Consider the following 18988-nt stretch of genomic DNA (forward strand, 5'->3'; position numbering starts at 1 on the left):
TGTTTCAGCTCCACAGTGTGAGAAATAAAGAAGTCAGTGGTGTAGGCGGGAAGATAGTAACATCTTTTTGTTGTGATTTATTGTCTCCCAACAGACAACAACAACAACAACAACAACAACAACAACAACATGGTTCCTCCACTGCAGCCAAACTCCAACTGACTGAGCTGGACCAAGGCCGCCACTCACCTTAGTGCAGGTAACATAACATATCTAATTCTTAGATTGTGTTTTTCGGACTTTTGTATTACAGCACTTTTTTAATTAATGTTGCACTGTATTTTAACTTTTAACTTATATCTAGGTTGCTCCTTTGTTGTGTATATTGTTTAGACATTGCAGGATATATTTTATCATATATTTTCCTCTTTGTATCCTATTTATTTTCTTTAACTAAGTTATTTTCCTCTGGAGCGGCCTGACCGAATAATTTCCTTCGGGATGAATAAAGTTATCTATCTATCTATCTATCTATCTATCTATCTATCTATCTATCTATCTATCTATCTATCTATCTATCTATCTATCTATCTATCTATCTATCTATCTATCTATCTATCTATCTATCTATCTATCTATCTATCTATCTATCTATCTATCTATCTATCTAAAACACAGTTCCTTACAGGTAAGTTTACATTCAAAAGCTGCCACACAGTCAGAAACTGTTTGCTTCCCATCTCGCACCTGCAGCTCGTTTCCTGTCCTACTGCCCCATCTAGTGGTCAAACATAAAAACTACATTATATCTACATTACATTATATTTTTTTCTCAGTGTCACGAAACATATTGAATATTGCTGAAATATCACAATTGTACACATCATCCTTCATCATCCAATCACAGTGCAACATCTTTTACATTAATAATGTTCATAACATAGTGTCACAGTTCTTTCTCCTTAAAGACAGCAGAGGAGTTTCAAAATGGCAGAATCTCCTGATCACTGTCCAGAGTGCTGATCCTGGAGCTGCTCCTGGTACATGATGTTGGTGCAGCATCCTCTTCTCTTCCTCACCGTCCTTCAGTCAAAGACAAACAGGAAATAAAGGGTGGAGATGAAACCCTTGCTTATACGATGAGAGAAACAACAGCAGGTAGAATACTTACGGTTAACAAGCTGAAACCCTGAAATACAAATGAGAGATATGATGTCAAAGAAAATAAGTGACTTTCACAGAGTACAGCCCATAATATGAAGGACAAGACTATTACAGGTTTATCCTAACTTCATCACTGGAGGAAAAAAACATTGTTGCTGACCTTGTATCTTCTTTTTCCAAATCAGTCCACAGATGCAGAGAATCAGCAGCAACACAACAACAGCAGCTCCACTGACAGGACCGACAGGAAACTCTGAGGGAGGAACTGGAGCCAGAACAAAATATTCACATTGTTGCAGCTTAACAAAACCAAGTTGTCTAAGTGCTATCTGAAGATACTTGTCTTAAAATTTGGCGTAAAGAAACTAAGGGACCTATGGGAAAAAAGGCTCAGAAGAAAGGAAGATCGGCTGATGTCACTCTTACCCATGTTGGTCCTGGTGTGAGCTTTGTCCAGTTTGGTGACGATGTCGTCCTTCACTCCAGAGAGCTGAAACACACAGTCGTACCTCCTCCAGTCTTCAGCTTTGACTGATGAGACGTCCAGGTCAACACTCATCTGGAAGGATCCATCATGGTTGGGGAGGATCTCTCCTTGGTCCACGTCCTCATGAAGCTCCTCTCCATCTTTGGTCCAGAACATCAGGGCTCTGTGAGGGTAGAAACCTGTAGCGTGGCAGCTGACTGGAGAGGAGGGAGTCTTCTGGAGGAGACACACTGAGGGACGGACTGGAGAGAGAAAAATGTGTTTTACTCCATATTCACTGTGATGTTAAATGACATGTTTAAATCTGTATCAGGTCATGTGACTCTATACCTGCTATCATCAGAGAGCTCCTTCCATAGTTCAAATAGAGAGAGAGAGAGACAACAGGTAAGTTACACTGGTGGTCGTTGGTCTCCACTACATGTTCAGACTCACACATTCATCTTCTGACAGCTCCACATAACAACAACAGCATCTCTCTCTTCTAACAGTGAAGAAGTGAAAGTGACTTCACTCACACTAACTGTTCACCGACTATCACCAGTCGACTGAGATGATGTCAGAGCACCAAACAGGTCAGTCTCTCCTGATTGGTCAGGACCAACTCAGGTCTTAAAACAAGGTGATGTCTGACTGGTCGATATCAATATTGTTGTGATCATCAAACTACATCAGGTCATGACGTCATGTGACTCTACCTGTTCTCATCAGAAACTTCTTCCCATATTTCAAGTATGTCTTCAGCCACTCAGGACAAATCTGAGTTAAGACGTTCTCATTGTGTTTTATTCTCCCTTTGTCAGCATCCCAACTCAGTTTGGTGACGACAGCCTGTGTATTTGCAGCGATCCATGTCAGAGTCTTCAGGTCAAATGACATAAAGTCTTCTCCATCATAACCATACTGATTAAAACCAGTAAACTCATCAGTCTCATCGTCCCATTCACATCCACTCATCCTCTGTAAAACGTGGACACCTGAGACAGAGACAGAGACTGAAGTTAACACTGGGCCACATCACTTTTAATGTACTGATTAAATTCCCAACTGGTCAAATGTGACAAGATGCAGAAAATCAGGGATCCTGAGAGCTCAAGGTTCATAAATCAACCACTGACCCACTGAGGAAAACTACTGATCGGTTTTGATTGTTCTGAATCTTTCTCTCATACTGTATTGACTGGTCTACTGTCTACCTGTTGATGGTGTTGAGGTTTCATGGAGTTACAGAAAAATAGAAACTGTGAAAAGTGAAATTTAAGATAATGCAGACTGTACATACCTTCACTTTGATTGAGGCGCTGCTTCAAACTCTGAATACTGGCCTTGAAGAAATTGGGTACTCTCGCCAAACAGTCGTCATTGTAGGACTGTAGATGTTCAGGGTTCTCATCCAAAGCTGTTTTCATCCAGGTCTGCTTTAGTTCTACTCTGTTAATGTTGCTGTCACAGTGAGCAGTCTGAATGTCATCAAGCAGTGCAACACCGACATACTCAGGGAGGTTTGTGACTCCAGTAGATACAGTGTTGACATACACCAGGGTGTGTTTCACTGTGGGAAATACGAAAGTGTATTACATTCACTTGGGGAAAAAAGCTCTGTTTTTCAGAGTCATTTTTTCTGTTTTTTGGGCAAATTTTTATCCTGATCTGATTATTTTTTTTCTGACTTAACAAGATTTAAAAATCTTGCGAGAAGCTTGCACCTGCAAGTAACGCAAGGACTGATTTCCAACAAAAAGGTGCTACATCAGACTGCTCTGATATTTTCTGAGTGACACTCTCTGAGGTGGTGTTCTATAATAGCAGGCAGTCTCCTTTCAATATCAATCTGAACTTACAGGGAATATAGCCTAGTGGAAATAATTAAAAATAGTGGGCTTTTCCTTCGGAAATCTAGGCCACATAACATCCATTTTGGAACGTCACCTATATTTTGGGATGTCAGGGATGTCTCTTTGGCCGGATGGCTAGCGTGCATGACTGTCTGGGGTTTGAAGCCCACCTGGGCCCTCTTCACCTAGCCTACACTTGAAAATCCTGTTGAGATAAAACTGAAACCAAATAATGCAGCAGTGTGACGCAGGATCATAATCCAGAGTTGAGCACAACGTAAAGTGAAGAGTTGAATAAATATTTAAATGTGATCCTACCTGCTGATGAACTGTAACAGAGAAGAAGTAACAAAAGTAACTTCTCCATTTTGTTTTCCCACAGACCAACATAGCACCGATGATAGAGACGCTTTAACTTCTCTCTGCTGTTTCCTCGGAATGTTGAGGTGTTGGCGTTAAGGTATGGTGTTTTGGCACGTGATGTCATCATCATCATGTGAAGGGCACAATGGCATGAAATGCGCTGTGACATCATTCTTATCAAAAATGTCTTTCCATGTAGATTAAGTCTCCTAAAATCTGTGACTAATTACCTAAGAAGTTTCACACCATTTTATAAGAACATTAAAGGGATAGTAGCATTTTTTTTAAAGTGGGGTTGTATGATCTACAAATAGCCCCTAAGTACTTTAATTGCAGTAGAAGACTCTCTGCACTCCTCCCATTAGCAACACCAGCCCATAGCCCTGCCCAGAGATTTACAACATACATTGTTGTGTATGGACCCAAAGAAACGGCCTATTTTCGTGGCCTAAAAGAGGTTTTACCTGAAAAAAAATACACAGTTCCATTTTTCGCTATAATATAATTTATTCCAGCCCCTCAAAGTGCAGGAAAAACGCAGTTTTTATTTGGAGCTAACTGCTGATCGGCGGGCGCTAACCCTGGGCCGGAGGGATACGTGAGTTGGTTAGGTCCAAATAAAAACTGTGTTTTTCCTGCACTTTGAAGGGCTGGCAAAAATCATATTATAGCGAACAATGGAACAGTGTAATTTTTTTCACGTAAAACCTCTTTTAGGCCGTGAAGATAGGCCATTTCTTTGGGTCCATTCACAACACTGTAGTGTTGTAAATCTCTGGGCAGGGCTATGGGCTGGCGTTGCTAACGGGAGGAGTGTAGAGAGTCTTCTACTGCAATTAAAGTACTTAGGGGCTATTTGTAGATCATACAACCCCACTTAAAAAAAATGCTACTATCCCTTTAAGCCCTTAACTCCTGTGATCCTCTGTTTCTACCTGTTTCTGTCTCAGCTTGTTTGCTGCTAAAGTCCAAAACATGTTAAACTCAAATCACTTCATCACATATAATGATAACAATGAGAAAGTAACATCAGAGAATCACATAGTGGTCACACAATCATTTCTGTAGTGCAGCAGCTGCAGGATTTTACCTGATCGCCTTTGCTCAACTCAACCTTCAACATCTTATCTTGTTGTTGTAAATCCTGTTTAACCTGTTTTTGTTTTTAACTTACATTCAGAACAATTAAAGATCAAAAACACTGAGCAATGATAATGTCTCAAAAGTCCAAAAGTTTGCAGCGTCATCTGCTGTCAAAGTGATAGAAAAATATGTGTTTAATTTGACATAATAGAATAAACACAGGACAGAGAACCAGTGGAAGACGCCTCCGTACCTGATCATTTAAACTGATTTACCATTCATTTGAATACATGAGCTTATATTTATGTTATTCTGCATTTCTTTATTTCTGCGGTATTCATTTCTGTGGCCATATGTTAATTAGGTGGGCAGTCCTATCCCAGTCTAAAGGCTGATTGGTTCTCAACGTATGATTGATTTTATGAGAAATCATGTGGAAAATACAGAAAAAACATTTTTCATAACCAAAATATATTTATTTCAAATGTATGTACAGATCTAAATATACAGATGACACTCTCAGAGCTTCAGAGTAGAAAACCAGCTGTCACTCAGACTCTGTTTACAGAAAATAATCCCAGAGCTTCAGGTTGGATTCAGGTTCTCAGTGAGTTCAGAGTCACCCGGAGCTGTAAAAGTCACAAACATGTTGTTAGTCCACTCATCATCACACACTGAACTTCCTGTCTGGACAGTTTAGTTAAAGCTCTTTAACCCACTGTAACGTTCATGTGTTCAGAGGCAGTAGAGGAAAAACAAGTTGTACTTACGAGGTGCAGGGAGTTCAGCTGAAAACAGAAGAGAAGAGTAAGTTCACTTGTCAAACATTTTCTTCATTCACTTTTTTTTTTAATTATAAAAGTCTTCACAGCCACACTGAATAAACAGCTATATTACAGAATGGTGGGAAAGTGGTGTTGCCATCTAGTGGCAGTACTTTGCCACTAGATGGAACATCCTTAAACTAATTGGTGGAAAAGGAATTACGTAAGTACAGTGCTATGTAAATATTTAGCAGGTATACTGTATAATGTTTACCATGTTCTCCATGTTACTTTGATGTGTTGACATGATAATTGGCAATAAACACAAAGTGTGGCTGCAGCATTTGTTTTGTGTTTGATCATGAACCAAAGTTTTTCTCATTAAAGTTTGGACCTTGCGATGGTGCACGATGAAAAATGTGATACAGAAATGAGTCCCAAGCATCTGTTAATGCCAACATCTGTGGGTCACTGAAAAGAGAACAAGAGTTGTTTCTCACTTCTGTTTTCTCGTGCAGAGGATTATTCCAGTAACACACCCTGCCAGCAGGAGAACTATCCCAACAGCTCTCAGGATACCGATGTAGAGAACTGTGAGATCAACTAAAACAACAGAATATTTATTCACACTGGTTGAAGACGAAGTGCTGAGAATATTCTTCATGAAGTGAACATTTAAGCAGCTGATGGACTGTGTCAGCTAGCATCTTTTAAAAGGGTCTGAAATGCATTTTACTGCACCAGTGCTCCCTGCTGCTCCTCACAACTAGTTGACACATTGATTCAGTTATACAGCAGGTATATTTCCAAATGTATTGAGTTTGCATGACAACCTCACACAACCACACATCGGCTAAACCACACTAGCAGAAGTGAGGTCATCTGGCAAAGAGAGACTGTTGAAGCTTTGGTGTTTTTCTGTCTGTAAGTGGTGAAACTGTTCTCGATTTGTTACCCACGGTACAGAAGAACACGTATCAAACAACCGGTGTGTTCACCACAGTTCACAGGAAGTCATGTTGGTTGGTTGATCAGGGAAACTATAGAGCATTCACATGTCACTTCACTGAGTGGATTTAACATTACAGCCCATTATAATGAACAAACATTGCTGCAGTGTTGCTGATGGTTTACCTCAGTGATGTAAGAGGCAATGAATCAATGTAAAAAATATAAAACACTCAATCAAAAACTCAAATCAGCACAGCATGAAATGAATCAATAAAACAACCAATGTGTCTGATTGCAGGTTTACCTGAGTTGGTCCTGATCTGAGCTTTGTCCAGTTTGGTGACAATGTCGTCCCTCATTCCAGAGAGCTGAAACACACACTCACAGTTCCCCCAGTCTTCAGCTTTGACTGATGAGAGGTAAATGATCTTCTGGAAGGTTCCATCATGGTTGGGGATGATCTCTCTTTGGTCCACGTCCTCATGAAGCTCCTCTCCATTTTTCCTCCAGAACATCACAGCTTTGTTTGGGTAGAAACCTGTAGCGTGGCAGCTGACTGGAGAGGAGGGAGTCTTCTGGAGGAGAGACACTGAGGGGGGATCTGGAGAGAGGGAAATGTGTTTTACTCCATATTCATAATGTTTAAATCTACATCAGGTCATGTGACTCTACCTGTTCTCATCAGAGAGCTCCTTCCATAGTTCACATAGTTCTTCAGCCTCTCAGGACACTGCTGGGTGAGGAAGTTCCTCATTTGAATTGATGAAGCTCTGTCATTGTCCCACCTCTGTTTAATGACGACGGCCTGCCATTTGGGAGCGATCCATGTCTCTGTCTTTAAATAAAATACTATGAAGTCTTCTCCATCGTAACCATACTGGTTATAGGCAGAAACCTCTTGAGTCTCATCGTCCAATTCACATCCAAACATCCTCTGGTAAATGTGGACGCCTGAGACAGAGACAGAGACAGAAACTACTGTCAACAACAAACTGAAACTGTTTAATGTGAAATAACATGTTGTTAGGCTACTCAAGTTTTACAGTACATGATTGATGATTTCAATCACTAATTCTATAGCAAAGAGGTTGGAAATATTCACTTTTATAAGACATGAAACAGACTCAGAATTTTAACGAATAGAATGAAATGACAAAACAAAAATTGAAAAACACATTAATGTTCCCATGTTTGATCTCTATATTCTTTTGCATAACAAACTTGAACAGAAAATATTTCAGCAGTGAGACATGAATTTACCTTCAGTGTGGTTGAAGAGCTGCATCCACTCCTTCATGTTGGAGTTAAAGGAGCTTTGACCAACACGACACTCCTCAGTGAGTGTGTCCATCTGTGTTGGATCCTGATTCATCCAGTCCTGTTTGGGTTCAGCTCCTCTGCTGTTACTGTCACAGTAAATCACCTCAACATCATCAACCGTTGTCACAGCAACAAACTCCGGCCAGGTTTGGATTCCAGAAACTCCAGTGAAGAAAAACCTCAGGGAGTGGATCACTGAAACACATTTTCACAAATGAATAATACATACATAAACAGAAATAACAGAATAAGATGAATTTTTGAACAAATTATTATCATTCATCCATTTTCTTGTGCACACCACCTCAGATTAAATAAATTATGCCCCATTGTTATAGAAATTAATGCACAAGTTGCTCTAAAGCAGTCACATGATTAAACAGATACCTGCAACTGCAGGTGATAAAAGTTCATTTGTAGAAGTGGTTACTATAAGATCAATAATTTGAAGCATGCACCTTTTCTGGTCTGTACATTAGGGATGTCACAGATTCAGCAGCACAGCCTTGAGTTGTAGTTTTGACAAAAGGTCTAAAGAGGCATCGACCTCAGTGTAAAAGTTCCTGAGATGTTAAAACAAAAAAAGTTACAATAAAATGTGATCTTACCTGGAGATGCTGCGTGACAGCAGAGGAGCAACATGTGACAGTTGAGGTTCCTGTCACTATGCCTCCAATTGATCATGTGCCCTGGCTACTTGGCCAAAGGGATGTCCCTTTGGGTGACTGGCAAGCGCGCATGACTCTTACCTGGGAGGTGTGGGTTCAATCCCCGCCCGGGCCCTCTTCACCTTGCCACATTCTGGCGTTGTTGGCAGGATCCATGTAGCACTAGGGGTGGGTCCGTGGATTCCTAATGTGTGGCAGCCTGCGCGGAAGCACGAGGACGTGCTTGTGGAAAGAGGGGGAGAGATGTGACAGTTGAGGTTCCTGTCACTATGCCTCCAATTGATCATGTGCCCTGGCTACTTGGCCAAAGGGATGTCCCTTTGGGTGACTGGCAAGCGCGCATGACTCTTACCCGGGAGGTGTGGGTTCAATCCCCGCCCGGGCCCTCTTCACCTTGCCACAAACACAAATATCATTCCCATCATGTTGTATGGGAGCTACTTGTTCAAACCTCACACTGACACAGCAGCTCACATGTCGACAGAGAAAGGAAACAGTGACAGCCGAGGGGAGCAGAGAGGTCTAAATGTGGCTGCACAAAAGGAACAACACCAGTGCCCACAAAATTGACACCTGTGCAGCTCACAGGGTCTTTAAAATATGTTTCAGCTCCACAGTGTGAGAAATAAAGAAGTCAGTGGTGTAGGCGGGAAGATAGTAACATCTTTTTGTTGTGATTTATTGTATCCCAACAGACAACAACAACAACAACAACAACAACATGGTTCCTCCTCTGCAGCCAAACTCCAACTGACTGAGCTGGACCAAGGCCGCCACTCACCTTAGTGCAGGTAACATAACATATCTAATTCTTAGATTGTGTTTTTCGGACTTTTGTATTACAGCACTTTTTTAATTAATGTTGCACTGTATTTTAACTTTTAACGTATATCTATCTATCTATCTATCTATCTATCTATCTATCTATCTATCTATCTATCTATCTATCTATCTATCTATCTATCTATCTATCTATCTATCTATCTATCTATCTATCTATCTATCTATCTATCTATCTATCTAAAACAAAGTTCCTTACAGGTAAGTTTACATCAAAAGCTGCCACACAGTCAGAAACGGTTTGCTCTCCATCTCGCACCTGCAGCTCGTTTCCTGTCCTACTGCCCCATCTAGTGGTCAGACATAAAAACTACATTATATCTACATTACATTATATTTTTTTCTCAGTGTCACGAAACATATTGAATATTGCTGAAATATCACAATTGTATGTTTCATCCTTCATCATCCAATCACAGTGCAACATCTTTTACATTAATAATGTTCATAACATAGTGTCACAGTTCTTTCTCCTTAAAGACAGCAGAGGAGTTTCAAAATGGCAGAATCTCCTGATCACTGTCCAGAGTGCTGATCCTGGAGCTGCTCCTGGTACATGATGTTGGTGCAGCATCCTCTTCTCTTCCTCACCGTCCTTCAAGACAAACAGGAAATAAAGGGTGGAGATGAAACCCTTGCTTATACGCTGAGAGAAAAGACAGCAGATAGAATACTTACGGTTAACAAGCTGAAACCCTGAAATACAAATGAGAGATATGATGTCAAAGAAAATAAGTGACTTTCACAGAGTACAGCCCATAATATGAAGGACAGGACTGTCACAGGTTCATCCTAACTTCATCACTGGAGGAAAAAAACATTGTTGCTGACCTTGTATCTTCTTTTTCCAAATCAGTCCACAGATGCAGAGAATCAGCAGCAACACAACAACAGCAGCTCCACTGACAGGACCGACAGGAAACTCTGAGGGAGGAACTGGAGCCAGAACAAAATATTCACATTGTTGCAGCTTAACAAAACCAAGTTGTCTAAGTGCTATCTGAAGATTCTTGTCTTAAAGGATACGCCAAATTTTTATTTTTTACGTGTCTTGCCTCACTCCCGAGTCCATGACAAGCAGATAGACACCATCCTTTCAACTGTGCATGCAGTAGCTAACAAGGGAGATAGAGCCGTATCGCCCGTAATTAGCTTAGCTCAAATGCTTGAAGTGTATAGGTAGTGTTAGCCTGCCTCCACCTAAAGTCATCAGAGAAACTCTTCAGCAACTCTAAACGGAAACCGGTGGGCCGATCTTCGTCTCAGAGCTGACAAATCTCTCCGGTAAGGCATCTTGAGCGGTCAAATGCCGGTAACGGGACGAGATCGGTCAAAACGGAGGGTTCAAGCAAAGATGGTTTATTTCGGTTCAAGCGAGCTACATCGAGGGTAGGTCAGCTTCCTGTTTCAAAGTAAAAGCACAAATTCTATCGTCATGGTTTTCTGTATGTAAAGAGCAACGGGTGTTTTGTTTTATGAAAGTGTAGGGACTCAGCCCAGTCAAAATGGAGGATAAGACTGCATGGCTTCTTTGTCTCCCAGACAAAGGAAAACCATTGAACTCAGCCTCCCAGCATCCTTCACCTCTTCGCACCTAGGTGTGAAACCTCCACTACTGACCCCCCATTGGTCAGGTATGGCCCCAGGACCTGTGAGGTCACAGGCCATATAAAAGGAGAAGTTCCCTTCTCTCTTCGCTCTCTTCGCTCTCTTCTCTACCCTCTCTTCTCTCTTCTCAGTGGTTCTCAGAAGGAGCTGCCGCTCCTCTGAGTTCCCTCTCTTCGCTCTCAGCTCCTTACCTGGAGCTACTGCTACAGCTCTCCCACCTCCATGAGGCCTACACTGGAGCAACCCTTGGCAGCGACGCGAGTGCCTACCAACGGATTAAAGAACAGAACCAACTAACACGACACAAAGGTCTGCTAGTTGAGTCAACGGAGCCACAACGCCAAGCAGAACAACCAACAACTCTGCAAGGAGAAGGACTCTCCTCAACGGAACTCAACTACACAGCCAGGACGGCTGTAGTTCACTGGACAAAGACACAATCACTGGACTTAACTTCCACAACAGGACCGGCAAAACCCTGCAACCGCAGGAATCCCCGCCAGCACCGGGACTTCTCACCTTCACGTGACTTGGTAACGTAACTGGGCCTAGTTAGGATTACCTTGCACCTTGACTAAGCATAGAATACCTCTACCTTGCTAATGTATGTATTGATTGGAATCAGTTTAAATACTTGAGCTTTGTTGTTGTTATTTGTTGTTGTCAGTTAGAGCCTGATCTTCACTTAAGCTGTATGTTTAGTTTGTGACCTGATCGTTGAACAAAGGGACACCTCTGTTCACCTCCCCCACATCACATGTGACTGGCCTTAGAAGTCTCAGGACTGGCCCCTCCATCTTTTCCATTGTCTGAGATCACACTTCACACCTCACAGACACATGGTCACCGACACATAGACATACACTCTCACCAACACACACACACACACACACGTGTACATAGTGTATGGAGCTTGTCTTAGTTTCATGTTTTGTTATTCCATTTTCTAGATGTGTCCAATAAACTTCCTTGAAACTTTACTTGTCTGTTAATGTTGTACAATAGTGAGTATGCCAACCTCTACGCAGTAGAACTTCTAAATCCTTCAACTTTGCAGCTATTGATAATGTTAATTTGTTTATAATTATTAATTTAATCATTAAACAAGGTTCTATATTAATAGTTAGCACACCCTTATGAGACTGACTTTGGTACATTGGCTGTCTGGTGCCCCGAGGTGGATTTAATAAAATTAAATCCCATTAATAATTTTTATAGTAATTATTAATATTTTGGTATTGATATTTTACTAATTTGATAGCCAATAACCCTCTTAATAGTAACTTTACTTATAGTTGGTATAACCCCAACATAAATGGTGCTTCCGTTGTGAGGCATCATAATATTTCTTAATCCTTTTCTTATAAGTTGTGTTAAAGCACAACATAATGGTGCCCCCTTTGTGAGGCATCATAATAAATCTTAAATACATTTTCTATAAGTTGGGCTAAACCCCTACATAAATGGTGCCCCGTGTGAGGCTGTGTACTGTTGGCATTTATTCACATTTGTACAATATTAATTTTGAGCAAAAGTTTGGACATTACTGAAAGTGAAATCCAAAACCGAACTAACCCAAATGTTGCCTAAAAACAGAGTCTGCTACACGAGTAGACATCTGACTTTACATGCAGAAAGTGAATTGTGCTGAATTTTGATTTATTCCTGAGTTTTGCTAAAACTCCATGAGAATTAAGCCCATTGTGCTGCATCAAGAATTTGCGACTGTTGCTAGTCTTTCCAGTTGAGTCTTCTCTGTAGGAACTTTAAGAATTCCTGTCCCGCATTTGAATACCACGTATTCAATGCTACTTTGTTCTGTCAAAATTGGTTGTTTAGCTAAGTGCTCCCCTTACCCTTAACTTTAAGACACAGCGTGCCGCCGGCCCTGTGTAACCTTGAGAGCTTGTACCGGTTGTTACTGCCATGCATTTCAACCTGATTAAGAATAGAGCTTGAAGATAGAGCCACAGTGTGCTGCCAGCCCTGTGAAGTTGTGTACCTTGCTGTCACTCCCAGCTTGAGTTACTGTAAGAAACCACTCGAGTAGTGCATAGCTAAAGCTACACTACAAGGTGTCTGCCACGCAACACCACTGCAAACCAATTTGCTTTGCTTTATAGGTTTCTCATATTTGCTTAATCTCACCTCCCAGAGTAACAATGGAGAACCCCTCTGTAGAGCAGTTCATGTTTGCCCTGGCTGAGAGCCTAAACCCCGGCTACTCTGAACTCATCAACAAGTCGAATCTCAGTGAGTGTAGGAAAGAATTGGACTTGCTACTTAATGACAAATGGGATGCTCAGAGAGCATCCAAGGGCCCGTTGTTACGATGCATGCTTCTGATCTGCCACAGACAGGCCAGTCTTTCAGCTCAGACCAAAGCAACTCTGGAACAAGAGGTAGAGTCCCTAAGAGTGCAAAATGCTAGTCTACTTCAAGAAGTGAAGACAGCAAACCAGAAAGCTTTACGTTACCTAGAACATTTGCACTCAGCAGAGTTAGATCTCTGCTCACAGAAGGAGGAGTTGTTTAAACTTAGGTCAGAACGCTCTGACTCTCCACAGTCTTTCAGACAAAGTGATTCAGGTTACTCTGATTCACCCTCCTCCCTTGGAGAAAGGTTAACTCATTCTCCATGCAGATGGGAACATTCCCCACCTGACCTTAAGTCCTTGGGAACTAAGTCAGCTCCCCAACCTCCACTAAGGTGTCGAGGTAACAGCCACCTGACTTCCCATCTTCCTGATGTAGATAGTGAGGAGACATGTAGTGTAGTATCTAGCGTGTATAGTGCATCTTGTTCTCCTCAGCCAGTTAATCAAGCTTTCACCTGTGCTCATCCCTCCAGAGGGGGGACTAGAACATCTCAGAACTGTCCATCCTCTTCCCTGCAACACCAGGAGAGTGATGACAGGTGTTCAGTCCCTGTCTTCCCACCTGAAAGACCCAGAGCACAGGCGGTAGATGTCCAGGATAGCTTAGTCTCGCCTTCATCTGACAGGACCACCCAGTATCCCCGCCTTGAAGTGCTTGAGTTCCTAGCTAAGGACTTACAATTCTTTGATCCTGACAATGGTAATCATAACATTGATGATTACCTCAGTGAACTAGACCACAGCCTAGTTGACTTACCAAGTGCTACCCACAGGGAGAAAGTCAAACTTGTGTGGAAAACCAGCTCAAAAGCTGTTCACAAGTTCATGCAGTCACTTCCTCCCAGAGTCAGAGACAACTACCATGATCTTTGTCAAGCACTGTTAGATGAGTTTTCTTCCCCTGTTGATGAGGTCTCAGGAAGAATTGCAGCTTCTCAAATTAAACACTCCCGTCTTGAGCACCCCAGAAACTTTTACAAACGTTTCAGACATGCATATTTTCAGGGAAAGAATGCACCAGGCATGGAGGAAAGCCCCCTTTTTAAGTCTATGTTTGTTAAAAATCTTCACCCATCAATATACATGCAGGTTGCACTCATGACAAGGAAGGGTGAGCTCTCAATGCATGAAGTTCGGAAGATGACATATGTGACCTGGGAAACTCTAGTCTCTTTCAAGACACAGGGGAAAACAACTGAGCCCAGCAGCTCCAACACCCATGTGTCACACAGACCTGCAAGCTCAAGACGTCTCCCTCTCAACACGCCAAAGGGGGGTGACAGTCGGCCACGTCCAGACACTGAGCGCAACCGCCGTGTCCACCAGCTGCATAGAGATAAGCATTCACACGGTAGAAGCTGTAGGAAGCCTTATGCTCAAATTGTGGCCCAAAACTATGAGCAATCAGATGATAGCCCCATCATCTCTGACCACAGTGTAAAACATGGTCAGCACCTTTCAGATAGTGACAGTGCTTCTGAATGCCTCTCTGTCTCCAGCTACCCGGAGTGTTACAGCCCTGAGCCATGTGTGAGGAAACACCAAAGACACAAAAGCTCCAGAGCTTCCTCCTCACACCACAGACAATCAAACAAGTACTAGTGCAGGATTCCTTGATTTTCTTACAGTTCGAGCTCAGCATGGTTTTGTTAGCAACGGCAGCAAATTCTGATTTGATTCAGCCATCACTGTGATTTCTGCAAGTAATCTTGGATCGACTCCTCTGCAGTATCTTATTAATGGCATTGTATTCACTGTTAGACACCTATAATGACATGTCATTCCAGGTGCCACACCCTTTCTCACCATAGCATCACTTACACTTATGAATAACTAGAAGATGTTATTTGTTGTGTGTTATGTTTCATTCTGTATGTAAGTGGATTTTGTTCTGTAGTCTGTCTATGCTTAGTCAAGATAGATAGAAACCAAATGCCCAGTTGGTTTGTGAACTGCCCAGATATCATTTTGAATGGACTATGGACTATGTATGGTGCTCACAGGATCACACATCACGTGGGATCCTGAGACCAAAGGGGGGATGTAGGGACTCAGCCCAGTCAAAATGGAGGATAAGACTGCATGGCTTCTTTGTCTCCCAGACAAAGGAAAACCATTGAACTCAGCCTCCCAGCATCCTTCACCTCTTCGCACCTAGGTGTGAAACCTCCACTACTGACCCCCCATTGGTCAGGTATGGCCCCAGGACCTGTGAGGTCACAGGCCATATAAAAGGAGAAGTTCCCTTCTCTCTTCGCTCTCTTCGCTCTCTTCTCTACCCTCTCTTCTCTCTTCTCAGTGGTTCTCAGAAGGAGCTGCCGCTCCTCTGAGTTCCCTCTCTTCGCTCTCAGCTCCTTACCTGGAGCTACTGCTACAGCTCTCCCACCTCCATGAGGCCTACACTGGAGCAACCCTTGGCAGCGACGCGAGTGCCTACCAACGGATTAAAGAACAGAACCAACTAACACGACACAAAGGTCTGCTAGTTGAGTCAACGGAGCCACAACGCCAAGCAGAACAACCAACAACTCTGCAAGGAGAAGGACTCTCCTCAACGGAACTCAACTACACAGCCAGGACGGCTGTAGTTCACTGGACAAAGACACAATCACTGGACTTAACTTCCACAACAGGACCGGCAAAACCCTGCAACCGCAGGAATCCCCGCCAGCACCGGGACTTCTCACCTTCACGTGACTTGGTAACGTAACTGGGCCTAGTTAGGATTACCTTGCACCTTGACTAAGCATAGAATACCTCTACCTTGCTAATGTATGTATTGATTGGAATCAGTTTAAATACTTGAGCTTTGTTGTTGTTATTTGTTGTTGTCAGTTAGAGCCTGATCTTCACTTAAGCTGTATGTTTAGTTTGTGACCTGATCGTTGAACAAAGGGACACCTCTGTTCACCTCCCCCACATCACATGTGACTGGCCTTAGAAGTCTCAGGACTGGCCCCTCCATCTTTTCCATTGTCTGAGATCACACTTCACACCTCACAGACACATGGTCACCGACACATAGACATACACTCTCACCAACACACACACACACACACACGTGTACATAGTGTATGGAGCTTGTCTTAGTTTCATGTTTTGTTATTCCATTTTCTAGATGTGTCCAATAAACTTCCTTGAAACTTTACTTGTCTGTTAATGTTGTACAATAGTGAGTATGCCAACCTCTACGCAGTAGAACTTCTAAATCCTTCAACTTTGCAGCTATTGATAATGTTAATTTGTTTATAATTATTAATTTAATCATTAAACAAGGTTCTATATTAATAGTTAGCACACCCTTATGAGACTGACTTTGGTACATTGGCTGTCTGGTGCCCCGAGGTGGATTTAATAAAATTAAATCCCATTAATAATTTTTATAGTAATTATTAATATTTTGGTATTGATATTTTACTAATTTGATAGCCAATAACCCTCTTAATAGTAACTTTACTTATAGTTGGTATAACCCCAACATAAATGGTGCTTCCGTTGTGAGGCATCATAATATTTCTTAATCCTTTTCTTATAAGTTGTGTTAAAGCACAACATAATGGTGCCCCCTTTGTGAGGCATCATAATAAATCTTAAATACATTTTCTATAAGTTGGGCTAAACCCCTACAAAAGTATAACCAGAAGTAACCGGAAGTGCGTTGGTCACAACAGCTAGCTTGAATAGCGCCAAATTCGTCCGAACAAAATTGTAAACAGTTGGTATTTAGACAAATTAACGACACACTGCTAATCTAAACGGCTACTTTCTCGCCTAAAAATGTTTGAAATGTTAAAGTGATAAAGAGTTTAGAGCCAAAATTAAATCAGCTTCTGACTGCTGATTTCGGCTCAGGTAGGAGGCAGGTTAACACTACCTATACACTTCCAGCGTTTGAGCTAAGCTAATTACGGGCGATACGGCTCTATCTCCCTTGTTGCTGCACGCACAGTCGAAAGGATGGTGTCTATCTGCTTGTCATAGACTCGGGAGTGAGGCAAGACACAGAAAAAAAATATTGGCGTATCCCTTTAAAATTTGGCGTAAAGAAACTAAGGAACCTACGGGAAAAAAGGCTCAGAAGAAAGGAACATCTGCTGATGTCACTCTTACCCATGTTGGTCCTGATGTGAGCTTTGTCCAGTTTGGTGACGATGTCGTCCTTCACTCCAGAGAGCTGAAACACACAGTCGTACCTCCTCCAGTCTTCAGCTTTGACTGATGAGACGTCCAGGTCAACACTCATCTGGAAGGATCCATCATGGTTGGGGAGGATCTCTCCTTGGTCCACGTCCTCATGAAGCTCCTCTCCATCTTTGGTCCAGAACATCAGGGCTCTGTGAGGGTAGAAACCTGTAGTGTGGCAGCTGACTGGAGAGGAGGGAGTCTTCTGGAGGAGAGACACTGAGGGACGGACTGGAGAGAGAGGGAGAGAGACAACAGGTAAGTTAGACTGGTGGTCGTTGGTCTCCACTACATGTTCAGACTCACACATTCATCTTCTGACAGCTCCACAGCATCTCTCTCTTCTAACAGTGAAGAAGTGAAAGTGACTTCACTCACACTAACTGTTCACTGACTATCACCCGTCAACTGAGAGTGATGTCAGAGCACCAAACAGGTCAGTCTCTCCTGATTGGTCAGGACCAACTCAGATCTTAAAAACAAGGTGATGTCAGACTGAGGAGTGATGATACAGTGGTGATTCAGTCTGATTGGTCAATATCAACATTGTTGTGATCATCAAACTACATCAGGTCATGTGACTCTACCTTTTTTCAGCAGAAAGTCCTTCCCATAGTTCATGTACGTCTTCAGCCACTCAGGACAAATTTGAGTTATGAAGTTCACAGTGTACTGGGTTCTCCATTTCTCAGCATCCCATCTCAGTTTGGTGACGACAGCCTGTGGTTTTGGAGCGACCCATGTCAGTGTCTTCAGGTCCAGTGATATGAAGTCTTCTCCATCATAACCAAACTGGATAAATCCATCAACTTCTCCAGTCTCATCGTCCCATTTACAGCCACTCAACCTCTGTAAGACGTGGACACCTGAGACAGAGACAGTTAAAGGACAGATGATGTCACCTCTGGTCAGATGATCAGTGTTAGACCTTTCTCTGTTGCTCAGTCAGGATTCAAAATCAGATAATCAGCGATTTTTTCTGTATCCATAGGAGCCCTCAATGATTTGGGGAGTGGATTTGTTATTTATATTTTGGTTGGTTATGGTTCTGTTTTTAGTATTTGTGATATAATTAATGAATATCATTATTTTTCAACAGCCACAGTGATTATAGAGAATTGGGTCATATTAATGTGGGTAGTGTCTTAGTCTAACTCCTGTTCATCTGTGTGGGGAGGTGGAGAGTGTATGAGGGGCCGTACAAGCCATAATTCATTCTTTCACTCTCACACACATACATTCTCCTTACACATACATATATTTTCACTCACACATACATTCTCCTTACACATACATATATTTTCACTGTCACACACATACATTCTCCTTACACATACATATATTTTCACTCACACATACATACATTCTCCTTACACATACATATATTTTCACTGTCACACACATA

The 18988-nt window shown here is 42.1% G+C and overlaps 1 protein-coding gene and 1 long non-coding RNA gene across 2 annotated transcripts in view; one reads left to right on the plus strand and one right to left on the minus strand.

Moving 5' to 3' along the window:
• LOC310993866 (major histocompatibility complex class I-related gene protein-like) overlaps positions 1 to 18988 on the plus strand; it is a gene marked incomplete at its 3' end in the record, with an annotated part of 77140 nt that overhangs the window by 40098 nt on the left and 18054 nt on the right. The gene's annotated exons all lie outside the window — the stretch shown is intronic.
• Positions 652 to 1304, minus strand: LOC310994107. The gene is made up of 3 exons (XR_014595780.1): positions 1265 to 1304; positions 1112 to 1129; positions 652 to 1023 (listed from the first exon to the last, which is right to left on the minus strand). It is a non-coding gene; the product is annotated as an uncharacterized lncRNA (long non-coding RNA).

This window comes from Trachurus trachurus (genome assembly GCF_905171665.1).
Source record: "Trachurus trachurus genome assembly, chromosome: 11".
Taxonomy (NCBI): Eukaryota; Metazoa; Chordata; class Actinopteri; order Carangiformes; family Carangidae; genus Trachurus; species Trachurus trachurus.